General features: G+C 31.6%; 1 pseudogene; it reads right to left on the bottom strand.

The window, feature by feature from the left end:
- Positions 1-5,908: 5,908 nt before the first annotated feature.
- On the bottom strand, positions 5,909-7,700 carry LOC107868537 (annotated as a pseudogene).
- Between the last annotated feature and the right edge of the window lie 6,116 nt (positions 7,701-13,816).

Here is a 13,816-nt window from a genome sequence, read left to right as displayed (position 1 = left end):
CATCAAGTATTTTATGTGAAATTCTTCTAAATAAGGAAAAAAAACACGGACCAAGAGTAGCAACTGATATTATTATGGTAAGAAATTTTTATACCGTAGTCATAAGTACAATACTCAAAGTGACTACTACACACTCAAAGAAAATAATCCTTTTTTGACTTCCACCTTCCAAAAATATCGCTCTCTCTAATTTTGTCTTCACAAACTATTTTTTATCACAGTCTGTAGAATACCTCATTACTCTCACTATATATATTATTTTTCTCTCTGTTTGGTGTGATAAAATGAGTTGAAGATGCCTCTATTTATAGTAGCTAATGTTGCTACTGATGTCATTGATGACATCATCACTAGACACAAAAAAAGTCCAGTTTTGCTGCATGAAAAATATAATTGGACGGTGGCCATATTCACTTCTGCCATATCTTTGAATTGTTGGCCTAAGGAAGAAAATATCATCCTAAATTTATGGGGAAAATTTCAATAACATTTATGGGGATGGACCCCACAAATCTTCCCCTACAGTCTCATGTATCTGAAGGATCTATCTCTGTCTTCTTAGAGAGAGTTCATGTCGACAAGTTCTTTGCACAATTCGAATTTGTCTTTGGGCACCACTTTTGTCAGCATATTTGCGGGATTTTCACTCATGTGAATCTTCTTAACATGGAACAATTCGTTCTCCACTTGTTCATGAATCCAATGATACCTTACATTAATGTGTTTTGTTCTTGCATTGTACATGGAGTTCATGCTCAAGTCTATTGCACTTTAGCTATCGCAATAGATAACAACTCCATTTGTTACAATTTAAGTTCTTGAAGAAATCGCTTGAGCCATATCATTTCCTTAACTACTTCAGTAGCTGCAATATACTCAGCTTCAGTTGTAGATAGTGTGACGCACTTCTGCAACTTCAACTGCCATGATATAGCTCCCCTTGAAAATATAAACAAAAATTCAGCAGTAGATTTTCTATTATCAAGGTTACCCACCATATCATCATCTGTATAACCCTTCAAGATTGTACCAGATCCTCCAAAACACAAACAATCACCTAAGGTTCCTCTTAGGTACCTCAATATCCATTTGACTATTTTCCAATGCTCTTTTCCTGGATTTTCAAAAAACCTACTGACAACACCAACTACGTGAGCAGGATCAGGTCGGTACACACCATTGCATACATTAAACTTCTAACAACGGAGGAGTATAAAACTTTAGCGATGCACTTTTTTCCTTCTTCATTGTAGAATACATTTTCCTGCTCAATTTCATATGACCAGCAAGGGGTGTGTTAACAACCTTATTATCCTTCATATTGAAGTGCCCCAGTACACGTTCAATGTACTTCTCCTGTGACAAGTAGAGCTTCCTTTCTTCTTTGAGATGAGTAATTCTCATGCCCAAAATCTTATTAGCATGACCCAAGTCTTTCATAGCAAAAGACTTGTATAACTGTTTCTTCAACTCGTCAATTCTGGAAGCATTCTTGCCCACAATTAACATATCATCCACATATAGCAAGAGGATGGTAAAATCATTATAAAAAAAACTTTGTGCAAATACATAGTGATCTGAAGAAGTCATTTTATTGCTCCCCCATGACAGATTCAAACTTCTTATACCACTGTCTAGGAGCTTGCTTCAAGCCATAAAGACTCTTCTTAAGTTTGCACACATATTTTCTTTACCTTTTACTTTGAAGCCCTCAGGTTGTTCTATATAAATCTCCTCTTCAAGGTAACCATAAAGAAAAGCTATCTTCACATCTATCTACTCAATCTCTAAATCAATACTAGCAACCAAATCAAGAACTATACGAATAGAGGTCATTTTGACAACAGGAGAAAATATTTCGTCAAAGACAATACCCTTCCTTTGACTAAATACTTTGACAACTAATATGGCTAATTTGTATCTAGGCTTCAAGATGTGTTCTTCAAATTTTACTTTGAATGACCACTTATTCTTCAAAGCTCTCATGCCCTTAGGTAATTTCACCAACTCATAAGTCTGGTTCTCATGCAGAGATTTCATCTCATCTTGCATGGATTCAATTCATTAATCCTTATGTTCATCTTTCAAGGCCTTCTTATAACATTCAAGTTCTCCCCTGTCAGTGAGTAACACATACCCATTAGGAGAACAGTGAAAAGAAGGAATACATGATTTTGTAGACCTCTTTAATAGAGCATTTGACTCATTCACAACTTCTTGAACTGAAGCATCGTCAACAACAACATTGTTGTTATTGTCAACATCAACATGCTGATTTGGAACATGGTTCTGGGCGTCACCATGATTATCTAGCCCACCAACATTATACACACTTATATGAGGAAATTGATCAAGACTAACCACACCATCAGAGCTTGAAGATTCTAGTTTATCCCCTTTGTCAATATCTTCAATGGTTTGATTCTCCACAAAGACAATGTTATGACTTCTCATAAGCTTCCTATCAACTGGATCATATAGTCTATAACCAAACTCATCAAGGCCATAACCAATGAAGATGCACTACCTTTTCTTGGCATCTAACTTTGACCTTTCATCTTTAGGCACATATATAAAAGCTTTGCAACCAAATACTCTCAAATGGTCATAGGAAACATCTTTCCCATACCAAACTTTCTTTGGTACATCACTTTGTAAAGCAACAGTAGGATATAGGTTAATAATATGTGCAGCAATCAATAAAGCCTCACCCCAAAAGGAGTTCGACAACTTTGCTTTAGAAAGCAAACATCTGACTCTTTCCATTAAGGTCCTGTTTATCCTTTCTGCCAAACCATTAAGTTGAGGTATCTTAGGAGGAGTTTTTTGGTATCTGATACCTATTTATTTGTAGTATTCATCAAACGGTTCACAATATTCACCATCATTATCAGTACTAATACACTTTAACTTCTTTCTTATTTATCTTTCAACGGAAGCTTAAAACAGCTTAAAGACACCCAATACTTGGTCTTTAGTCTTTAAGACATAAACCCTAAGTTTTCTTGAGCAATCATAAATGAAAGTGACAAAGTAAAGAGCACCACCCAAAGTCTTTGTCTTCATTGGATCACATAGATCTGAATGCACCAGCTCAAGTAACTCTGTCTTTCTTAAAGGATGATGAGACTTGAAATAAACTCTATTTTGTTTTCCAGCCAAACAGTGCTCACATTATACTAATTTTGCACTTTCAAAATCTGACAGTAATTTCTTCTTGGCTAGAACATTAAGTCCTTTCTTACTAATGTGGCTAAGCCTCTTGTTCCATAATATTGAAGAGCTAGCGCTTTCAACGGCATTCACTATGTTAGCACAAGTAAAAGTCGTAGTCCATTATAGACCATGATGTTTGTCTCCACGAGCCACAACCAAAGAACCCTTAATGAGTTTCCATTTTTCACCACCATTAGTACTAACATATCCCTCATCATTCAGCACACCAACCAAAATCAAGTGCAAACGAACATTAGGTGCATGCTTTACATTTTTTAAAACTAGTTTAGATCCAGTACTAGTTTCTAAACAAATTATACCAATACCACCCACTTTAGAAATAGTCTCATTGTCCATACTCAAGGTTCTAAAGTTACCTGAAGTATAAGATGAGAAAAAATCCTTCCTTGATGTTACATGAGATACAGCACTAGAATCCACAACCCAACTTGACTCATCACAAGCAACATTTATTAGATTTGCATCAAGGACAGTGACAAGATCTTCGGTGGTGATGGTGGCTACACAATTTTCATTGTCGTCTTCTTTCTTTTCCTCCTTATCTCTTTTCTCCTTCTTCAACTTTTGAAAAAATTTCTTTGTGTACCCTTTTAACCCACAATGATAGCACTCAATATCTTTAAATTTGCCTCTGGATTTGTTTCTATGGTGTTCTTTATTTTGAGCACCACGATTCTTGCTTCTCCCCCTAGCGCCAGTCACTAGGACATTGAACGAAGAGGAACCTTGAAACTTTCGTCTCATCTCTTCATTAAGAATGCTACTCTTGGCAAAATTCATAAAGATCACGCCATCGGGAGCAAAATTTTATAATGAAGTTCTAAATGTTTCCCAAGAGTCTGGTAGGAAACCAAGTAGAAGAAAACCTTGAATTTCTTCATCAAACTTAATACCCATAGCAAATAACTGGTTCATAATCCCCTGAAAGTTATTCAGGTGATCTATTATCGGAGAACCATCATGGTATTTTAACCCCAACATTTATTTTATCAAAAACATCTTATTATTTCTAGTCTTTCGAGCATGCAAACTTTCAAGATGCTCCCATAGGGACCGAGCATGTGTCTCTCCAGAAATATAGCTCAACACATTATCGTCAACCTACTGCCTGATAAAACCACAAACCTGTCTGTGCAACAGGTTTCACTCTTCATCGATTTTATTTTCAGGTTTTATAATGTCAAAGATCGACTGATAAAAATTCTTGACATAGAGCAGATCTTTCATTTTTTTCATTTCAAATGGCATAATTAACGCCATTTAATGTAATCATTCTACTTGTGTTGGCTTCCATTGTTTATCAAAAAATACAAATATTGTCAACCGTGGGCTCTGATACCAGTTTTTTTGGTAAATGCGGAATAACAATAAAAGTATTTGTGGCAAAATAATAGGAAAAAATATATGACATAAAATTTTTTACGTGGAAACCCTTCTAAATAAGAAAAAAATCACAGACCAAGAGTAGCACTGATATTACTATAGTAAAAAATTTTTACACCGTAGTCGCAAGTACAATACTTAAAGTGAATACTACATACTCAAAAGAAATAACCCTCTTTTGACTCTCACCTTACTAAAATATCACTCACTCTAATTTTTTCTTTACAAATTATTTTTTTATCACAGTCTGTGGAATACATTACTGCTCTCTCTTTATATTATTTTTCTCTTTGTTTGGTGTGATAAAATGAGCTGAAGTTACCTCTATTTAAAGTAGCTAATGTTGCTACTGATGTCATGACATCACCACCAGACACAAAAAAAGTCCAATTTTACTGCATGAAAAATATAATTGGACGGTGATCATACTCACTTCTGTCATATCTTTGACTTTGTTGGCATAAGGAAGAAAACATCTTCCTAAATTTATGGGAAAATTTTCAATAACATTTATGCGGCTAAACCCCACAGTTGCCTATTAGTTACTCCTCGTAATTAACAAACAAAAATACAATCAAATTATAAATCCTTCAAAACATTATCAATATCCAAAATAGATTTGCTCACAAAGAATGTAAAAGTTAAGAAATACATGCTACATTCTATACCCAGTTACTAAAGTCAACATCACGACAGAATTAGAACTACATGTTATATTCTATCTAGTTACTGAAGTCAACGGCACGACAAACTTCAACGGCACGACAATTAAAAGTTAGAACTACATGCATGCTACATTCTATCTAGCCACTAAAATTAACGGCACAACAATTTAAGATAAAGAATAACCGAACAAGATATCAAGTAATACCATATATAGTAATTACGTCAAGTGTTGTTAAAGCTGTTAAAGTTCAAGACGGTTGATTTGAAAGGATGCTCCATATAGAAGATATATTTTCCAATTTATAGTCTAGCTAATAAGAAAATATATAAAGACCGAAGACGATGAAGAAGCATGATCATACTATATAATAATACTATATTATCCTTTTAAAAAAAAAAAAAAATTTCCATGCCACCACATCTTAGGTCAATTATCATTCCTTTTTTTTCGGCAATAAACAAACTCTCACTCCAAGATAATGAGGAAATAATTAGTCAAGGTAACAAGTGTTTTATTAATGAGAGAATGATTGCAATAATCTTTAATACAAAACAATCAAATATTGACATAATTATTTCTACCTCTTTTTGTTTTTCAAAATCCAAAAAAGAATTTCTCCGTCACAAATATAACCGGCCAACATTGTGGTTATTGGATCTTGATCCAAATTCCTTCACTTGGTATATCTTGATGAACCACAAATAGCATACAGTAACCAGGTGGTGCTAATTTACCCGAATTAGGAAAAATCAAATTGATTTGGTAAGTGAATATTCCAACCCTTTTCACTTTTCCTCCTGAAAGAACAAGCAGTCTTTGATTCATAGTATTTGAATGTGTGTTAAATCCTGGTGCAACCATAGTCACCTTGACTAAATCCTTGTTTAGTCGCAATGTGGAAACAGTAAATCGAACGTTAACACGTTGCCCGTACTTGATTTTCGTATGTGAAGGGGGAGAAATGACTCGCGGTTGCAAATTAGCATATAGTGAATCCAAGTAGGGTGGTGAGAATGCCTCCAAACTTAAATCCGTTGGAAAAAGAACTCCAGTGAAGTTGTAAATCTCATTTGGATTACTACCATCAACAAGAACCCTTCCATCTCGTAGCAAAACTGTTGCTGAATGATACATTCTGGGGATTGCATTCGGGTTTTGTACCTCAAATTTAGAACTAGAAAGGTTATCAGGTCGGTAAATCACTTGACTCGATACCGGGTTCCTAGCAATTTGCCATCCAGCAGTGCCCGATGCGGCTCCATTGATGAACAACACGTTACTGTTGGGTAAAATTACTATGTCACCCATTGTTCGAGCTAGTGGCATGGTCTCCATGGTCTATTGTGGATTCGGGTCAGTAATTGTAGTTCGCCCACACGTGTTTAATGCACCCATAAAGTTACCTTTTGCTGCTCTTGGGTATGAGCCTTTTGGTGCTCCACCACACACCAAAAGTTCAGCTTGAACTATTTGTGACCGCAAGTTCTTTAAGGGAAGAAGAACTGCAGAACCCGTACTTGGATAATTTCTTGGATCGCCACCGGATATTTGTGGGTACGTTTTCACTACCGTAATTGTCGTGTAATCGAGCAAGATAGCTCGATCATTGGCGAAAATGAATGAATAAATTCCCATCCACATTAAGAAAAACAAACGGGTATAAATTGTTTTCCTTCCTAGGAACATTAGTTTGTTGAAGGAAAGGTAGAGCGAGTACGTTGTTGGTTGAAGCAGTCTTGGGATAAAACTCGTAGTTAAAAGCATCACGACCACCTACGATAATTTACCTTCCATCAGGAAGAAGATGATTGGCTGAATACCATCGACTTTGAATTAGGCCATTTCCTGTTTCTTGCCAGTCACAAGTGGCACACGATTTGAAATTCCTCACCATAACTTCACCGTCGTTGAATCCACCAGTTTGGACCAAAGTACCATCAGATGTAGCAGAGCCAGAGGAGCACCATACATCGGTCTAGACCATGAGGGGTCGTATCGAGTTAGTGGACACGTCATACTCAACAGAGTGGGCAGTGCAATCGACTTTCAAAGCAAGGTCATTAGGGTTGTTACGACATTTGCCATTAGGCAAGGAGATGTTGGACGCACCAAAGTCAGTACGATCATACATGACGACCCTATCGTTGTTGAGGAGTTTCATGTGCATGGCTGAAATGCCAATGTTGGACATAAGTAGATCCAACTTGCCACCTGCAGCATAAGCCAAGTTCATGTCATGACATGATAGTAGCATAAACATGAAAGGCAGATGCCAAAGAATGTTGATAACAAGATTTGTTGTTTTAGTCATTATGAGGATATTAGACAAAATGAGGAAGAGAGGAAGTGAGTTTTGATGAGGAGAGGAGGAAAGTGTGATAAAAATGTGAGATAGGGATGTCCTTTATATACTATAGGGATGGTATCTTGTATTATAGGAAATAACATTAATGATAGGACCAGGATCAAAGAATTAGTTTGCAAAAATAATTTTGTCGGGGGAAAGAAACTAGAAAGAATATTGGGATTGACATTTCTTGATGTGGAATAGAGCTTAGGAATAATTTGAAGGATTTAGTCAACAACAACTCCAATGAAACAAAATAGAAAGCCAATTCATGCTAGTTTAGCTAGTTTTCATTTCTTGTGGAAGTGTCCCATCATTACCATGCACTTGTAAGTTTGAAGTATTGGAGAGATGTGATTAGCCACAACGTAATTTAATTTCAGCTTACTAACAACATGATTTTTGATAAGAGGTTATATATGGACACATATTTTTGTAGATAGTAGAACGTTTTATCACTTCTTCTATCTAGTAGTCGTACATAGTATTACTATTGTAGTTGCTTATCCTTTGATTATGTTACTACATCCTTTGATTATGTTACTACATTCTTTGTTTCTAATATTGTGTTGTAGTTTCTGTTTTGAATGACTTTTCGTGCTTTCTATAATATTTTGTCTTCTCGTTGTTATTTTTTTTTCCGTACTCATGTTTTTGATTGTTTTTCCTTGAGTCGAGGGTCTATTATATTTTTGTGATCGAGTTAGATCCAGTTCCATTTCTCATCAGTTTCTATTGTTGTTTATGTATACAGTGCTGGATGGATTTTATTGCTTGCTGGTTACGGCCCGAAACACAGTAGCTTTTATTATGAACTCTGTAAATATATCAAGATATTTATAAAATATTTGAATTTGAATTTATTAATTGCTATATATTAACTTGAAATCATGGTCGAAACTAAATTCAAATAATGGATTCCATGGTCAAAACTTATACGCACTCGGTGTATACACCAAACTAATGTTCTTTATCATGGTTAAGTAATTAAATTAAGAAAAATACATGTTAATTAATCATGGTTAAGTAACATAAAAAAAAAAGGACAGTCCGGTGCACTAAAGCTACCGCTATGCGCGGTGTCCGGGGAAGGGCCCCACCACAAAGGTGTATCGTACGCAGCCTTACCTTGCATTTCTGCCAGAGGCCATCATGGTTAAGTAACATAAACTGTAAATTCAAACACATGACATGTATGTATTGACTTAATGTATACACCAAGTGCGTATAAATTTTAACCTTATTCCATTAGCTAGGGCGTATGAGTGAAAATTTCCAGCACGACAGGTCATACATGCAGGGAATGTATATCTCTAATAATACTAATTACAGAAGTTTATACCTTTATTAATTTAATTCCCTCATCTGTCAAAGATCTCTCCTGTTTCGTTGTTTAGAAATCAAATAATTGTATATTCAACTTCTTAATTTGCATTAATTCCCAATAGACATATGTATCTATATCTATAATCTATAATCTATAATCTATATCTATATCTATATTTAGAATCTATATCTATAATCTATATATATGTATAATCTATAATCTATATCTATAATATATTAAAAGTGGGAAGACCCTTATAAAAGTGATTTGAAATTTTTGTCCTTCATTATTAAAAATTTTCATAATAGACAAAACTGTCATTTACTAATTTTTATATTTAATAATTTCAAATCTATTAAAATTAAATGTAATAAATTTGTAGTTCTTTATTTAAACTAGGTAAGAAAACCTAATATTTTGGTATACTTTTAATTTTGGTCACAATAAAAAACATAAATGAACTAAACAAACAAATATGCACGAACTAGACAAACCAAATTAAAGACAATAAATTAGAAGTGCTATTTAAGGTGAAATTTGATTATTCAAACAAGTATTTGAATAATTGTAGAAATATTCATCCTAAAGGCAAAATAAATTAAAAGTCCTATTTAAGGTGAAATTTAATTATTCAAACAAGTATCCAAATAGTTGTAGAAATCTTTGTTATTTTTTTCTATATAATTTGACGGTTACGTTCTTGACACTTTGAAGTTGTTTTGATTTTCTTCTTTAACCTAATTGTGTGATTTTTATACGTGTTTTATGGTATTTTGAGATTTAATACTTAGCTTTTGCTTAAATTGGTTCATATATTATTATTGTCACAATTTAAGTTTGTTAGGTTGTGAACTGATTCAAAACAATGCTACGAGAATAAAAATTTCAAGTAAGTTTTGAAACTTTATTGCATTTAGAAAATAAAATAAAATAAAATATTTTAATATTTTGATTCATAAGATGCACATGTTTACCTTCAATTTAAATTCATTGTTTTTTGATTTTTTTCTTAATCTAATTGTGTGACTTTTTGTGCACATTTTGTGGTATTTTGAGATTTTATACTTAATATTTTTTAAAATTGATTTATATTTTTTAATTTTCATAACTTATGTTCATCAAATTGTGACCTGATCTAGAAGAATGCAGCAAGCTCGAAAATTTCAAGTAAGATTTAAAGCTTTGTTGTGTTTAGAAAATATAATAAAATTTAAATTTTTAATGTGTGTTATTATAATTGGTTAGGAGTCGTGATAAAAATATTTAATTTTTTTGTCATTATATTAATAGATTATTAATATTAAACATAAACAAATAAAGTGTAAAGGTCCTTAGAAAGAACTGTTTGTGAATAATCAAAATACTCTACAATAGATAAAATTAGCTTTTATTATTTTTCTAAAATTTTAATTTAATTTTTTAATTTCAATTTGTGTTATTATAATTCATTACGAGTCGTAATAAAAGTGTTTTCTTTTTTATTTTGCATTATATTAATAGATTATTAATTTTAATTATAAATCAATAAAGTTTGAAAGTTCTTAAAACAATAGATAAAATTTTATTTATTTTTATTCAATTTCTTATTTAATTATTAATAGTATTTTCTCCTGAAATATGTGGAAAAAATTATGATAAAATAAGGACTCTTAAACCATGAAAAATTAAGAATTTGTAAAATATATTATATTAAATGGTAATTAATGTCAATATGAAGTAGTTGATGCAAAAAAATTTTGGTGACACGTTAGACATAAAATAATTAAACTCATAAATAGACATATAGAAAGATAAATTTAGAAGGTAGTTTTTAAGGGCAGACAATTTCCTTTTCACTTTTAAAGCTGAAACATTGTTGTCTGAGGAATGACTTTATGGTTCAATCAAACTTATGTACATTGTACAACATAAATATGATTATCTAAAATTATTTAGTTAATTAGATCTTAGTATTTTGCTATTTTGTTATATCTTTTTTTGTAATTATGTGTCTCACACTTTTTTTCCTTTTTGAGCCGAGGGTCTATGGAGAACAATATCTCTACCTCACAAATATAGGAGGTAAAATCTAAGTACATTCTATATTTTTCAAACTCTACTTTAAAATTAAATTGGATGTGTTGTTCTTCTTTATTATGTTCAAATTAAAGATCTTAAATATTTTAATATTTACTTTTATTTTACAAAATATATTTGTTTTGCATATTTTATTGATTAACGTTACACATATATTCAACATATGTACATTTTTATATGTAACTTTTTTATATCGGTGTGGTACATTTGTTGGTTAGTTAGAGAATTATTGTACTTTTTATCATTAAGGATAATCTTAGATCAAATAATAGATTAGTTATTTTCAAAAATTGAAATTTTCATCTGTTGTAAGATTTATTTTTATTACACATAAGTTAAATAAATTTTCTTTTATGTTACGTACTATATTAAAATATTATTATTATTAAATTTGTACGCTATGAAATGAACGTCGACAGCCAATTTAGTTACTCATGTTAACAAATTAGGTAGTAAGTTTGCATATGATAGTGTTGAAAACCTTAAAGGAATTTAAAGAATATGTCAATCACCTCTCAATCTTACATTAAATGAATTTTATTGTATATAAAAACATATTTGAATTCTTTATTATAGTTAAATCCCTAATTAAAATGTTGATTGACGTTTCTTCTAAGAAAAAATTATTTACTCGACATAAGTACACGCGCAAAGCGCGTACACTGGACTAGTTATTTATAATAATTATGCATGCGATTACGATACATAGTATTTTCATCGAAATGCTGATCATGGAGGTTAATCATGGATGCTTAGTGCACAAGTACAATATAACTAGTGAATTTATCTGCGCGGAGATTTTTGAGTGCTGAAAGTTTCTCAAGAGATCTTTTTAGTTTTCAATTATTTCAAATTCTAACCAATTATACACACTCTTAAGTATAAACATGCATTTTTTCTGTAAATTTTCGTCACTTGAGTATTTTCAGTGTTCTAAAATATTTAATTTTTGTATATATATTCTAAGAGAAACAATATTGAATTTATTTTCATGCATATTTTTAAATAAGTTTCAAACTTGTTTATTATTTGTATATATGACACTAAATTATATGAATTTTGTATTCTCTTTTTATCTTATTTTATCTTTTTTATCTCTCTTTAATTATTTATCGTTAATACTTTTTTTGTGTGTGTGCATGTGTGTTTTTCTTTCTTTACTTCTCTACATATATGCAATTTTAGAAAACGAAAGATTTAGTAAATTAGAGTTTTATCTTTCATTTTGTGGATTTTTTTCATTTTAATATATTAATTATTAGTTAGTTTTAAATGAGTTTTTAATAAGATAAAATTCTTAAAAGTTATTAAATAAAGGAAAACATAATAAATGGTAGTTAATATAAAGTAATTATTTTAAGAAGTAACTTTCTTTTAAGGGAAAAGGCATCGTTTCCACCCCAAACTATACCCGAAAAGTCGAAGTCACACCTAAACTATACTAGTGACCTATTACACACCTAAACTATAAAAAAGTGAAACTATTTATATCTTGTCAGGCTACCACCACTTGCATGTGGTGTAGTGTTTTACACGCGCTGCTACGTCAGCACCACGTCAGTAAAAAGTATCACTTTTTTATAGTTAAGGTGTGTAATAGGTCACTTATATAGTTTAGGTGTGGATTCGACTTTTCGACTATAGTTTGGGGTGGAAACGATGCCTTTTTCCTTAATGTTTTTAGCCATTTACTTTCGTTATTTAATAGGCTAGACGCGCCTAAAATAAGTGTAACACACGCGCCTTAGAATGGGGGTCGTGGGGAGGTAATAATATTACTTTTATATAGTTAAGGTGTGTAATAGGTCACTTATATAATTTAGGTGTGGCTTAGACTTTTCTTGTATAGTATGGGGTGGAAATGATGTCTTTTCCCTTCTTTTAATACATAGCTCATCATAAGTGAAGAAAAATAGTAAAGTATCAAGATATTAGTAAAAACATATAATTAACATTTTTGGTCATAGAGAGGTGCCGCATAACTTTGTTTGTGTCTTAAATAAAGGAAAAAAAAAAAAATTTATTACTATCTTCAAAAATTTATATTTTGATAAGTGATTATTTAAGGTTGAGAGAAGAATCAAGATTCCTCTCTTAGGCAAGAAAATGAAATAAAAAGAGACAGTCGACTTCATGAAATCATTGTTATCTAAGCAACACTTTTTTTTTCTTAAGTTGTAAGCTTGAACGGTTTAAACCAATAGAAAATAGAAAGTAGTAATAATCTTTAAAAATGTTTAACAAGAAAATTATAAAATGTGAAAATTCAAGAACTACAATTTTACATACAATAAACAAATTTCTTATGAATTAAAATGTCATTTGAAAATTATAAACCAATGTTACATTCTCATACCTTATCAAAAGATTTACTAAAGTTGACCGACATAATTGCGAAATAATACATAGATACTTTCTTAAGTAGCACATGTATATGTTTGCCTCCTTCCCTTGCTTCTACTTCAGAAAATAAATACTCTGGTCTAAACACATGCAAAAAAGTGGACCTCACCAACGAAAAAAAATAGAAAAATAGTTATCTAAAAAAATATAAACTTTTGAGAATGTTATATTGTAAATCTCTATCTATATATAATAATAAAGAAGAATCAAGACAAGGTGATGTGATACCTTTCTTTGGCCAAAGATCCTATTTATCTTTTTTCCCATTTTTTGGAGTTTTTCTTTTATTTTTTTATTATTGTTGTTGGTGACTTTATTTGTTGAAAATACTTAAGTGCCGGTGACTTTAATAGTGAACTTTTGTTTGGAAGGTGAT

This window comes from Capsicum annuum, chromosome 5, assembly GCF_002878395.1.
Source record: "Capsicum annuum cultivar UCD-10X-F1 chromosome 5, UCD10Xv1.1, whole genome shotgun sequence".
Lineage (NCBI taxonomy): Eukaryota > Viridiplantae > Streptophyta > Magnoliopsida > Solanales > Solanaceae > Capsicum > Capsicum annuum.
The sequence above is the reverse complement of the archived record's forward strand: the minus strand, read 5'-3'. Positions and strand labels throughout refer to the sequence as shown.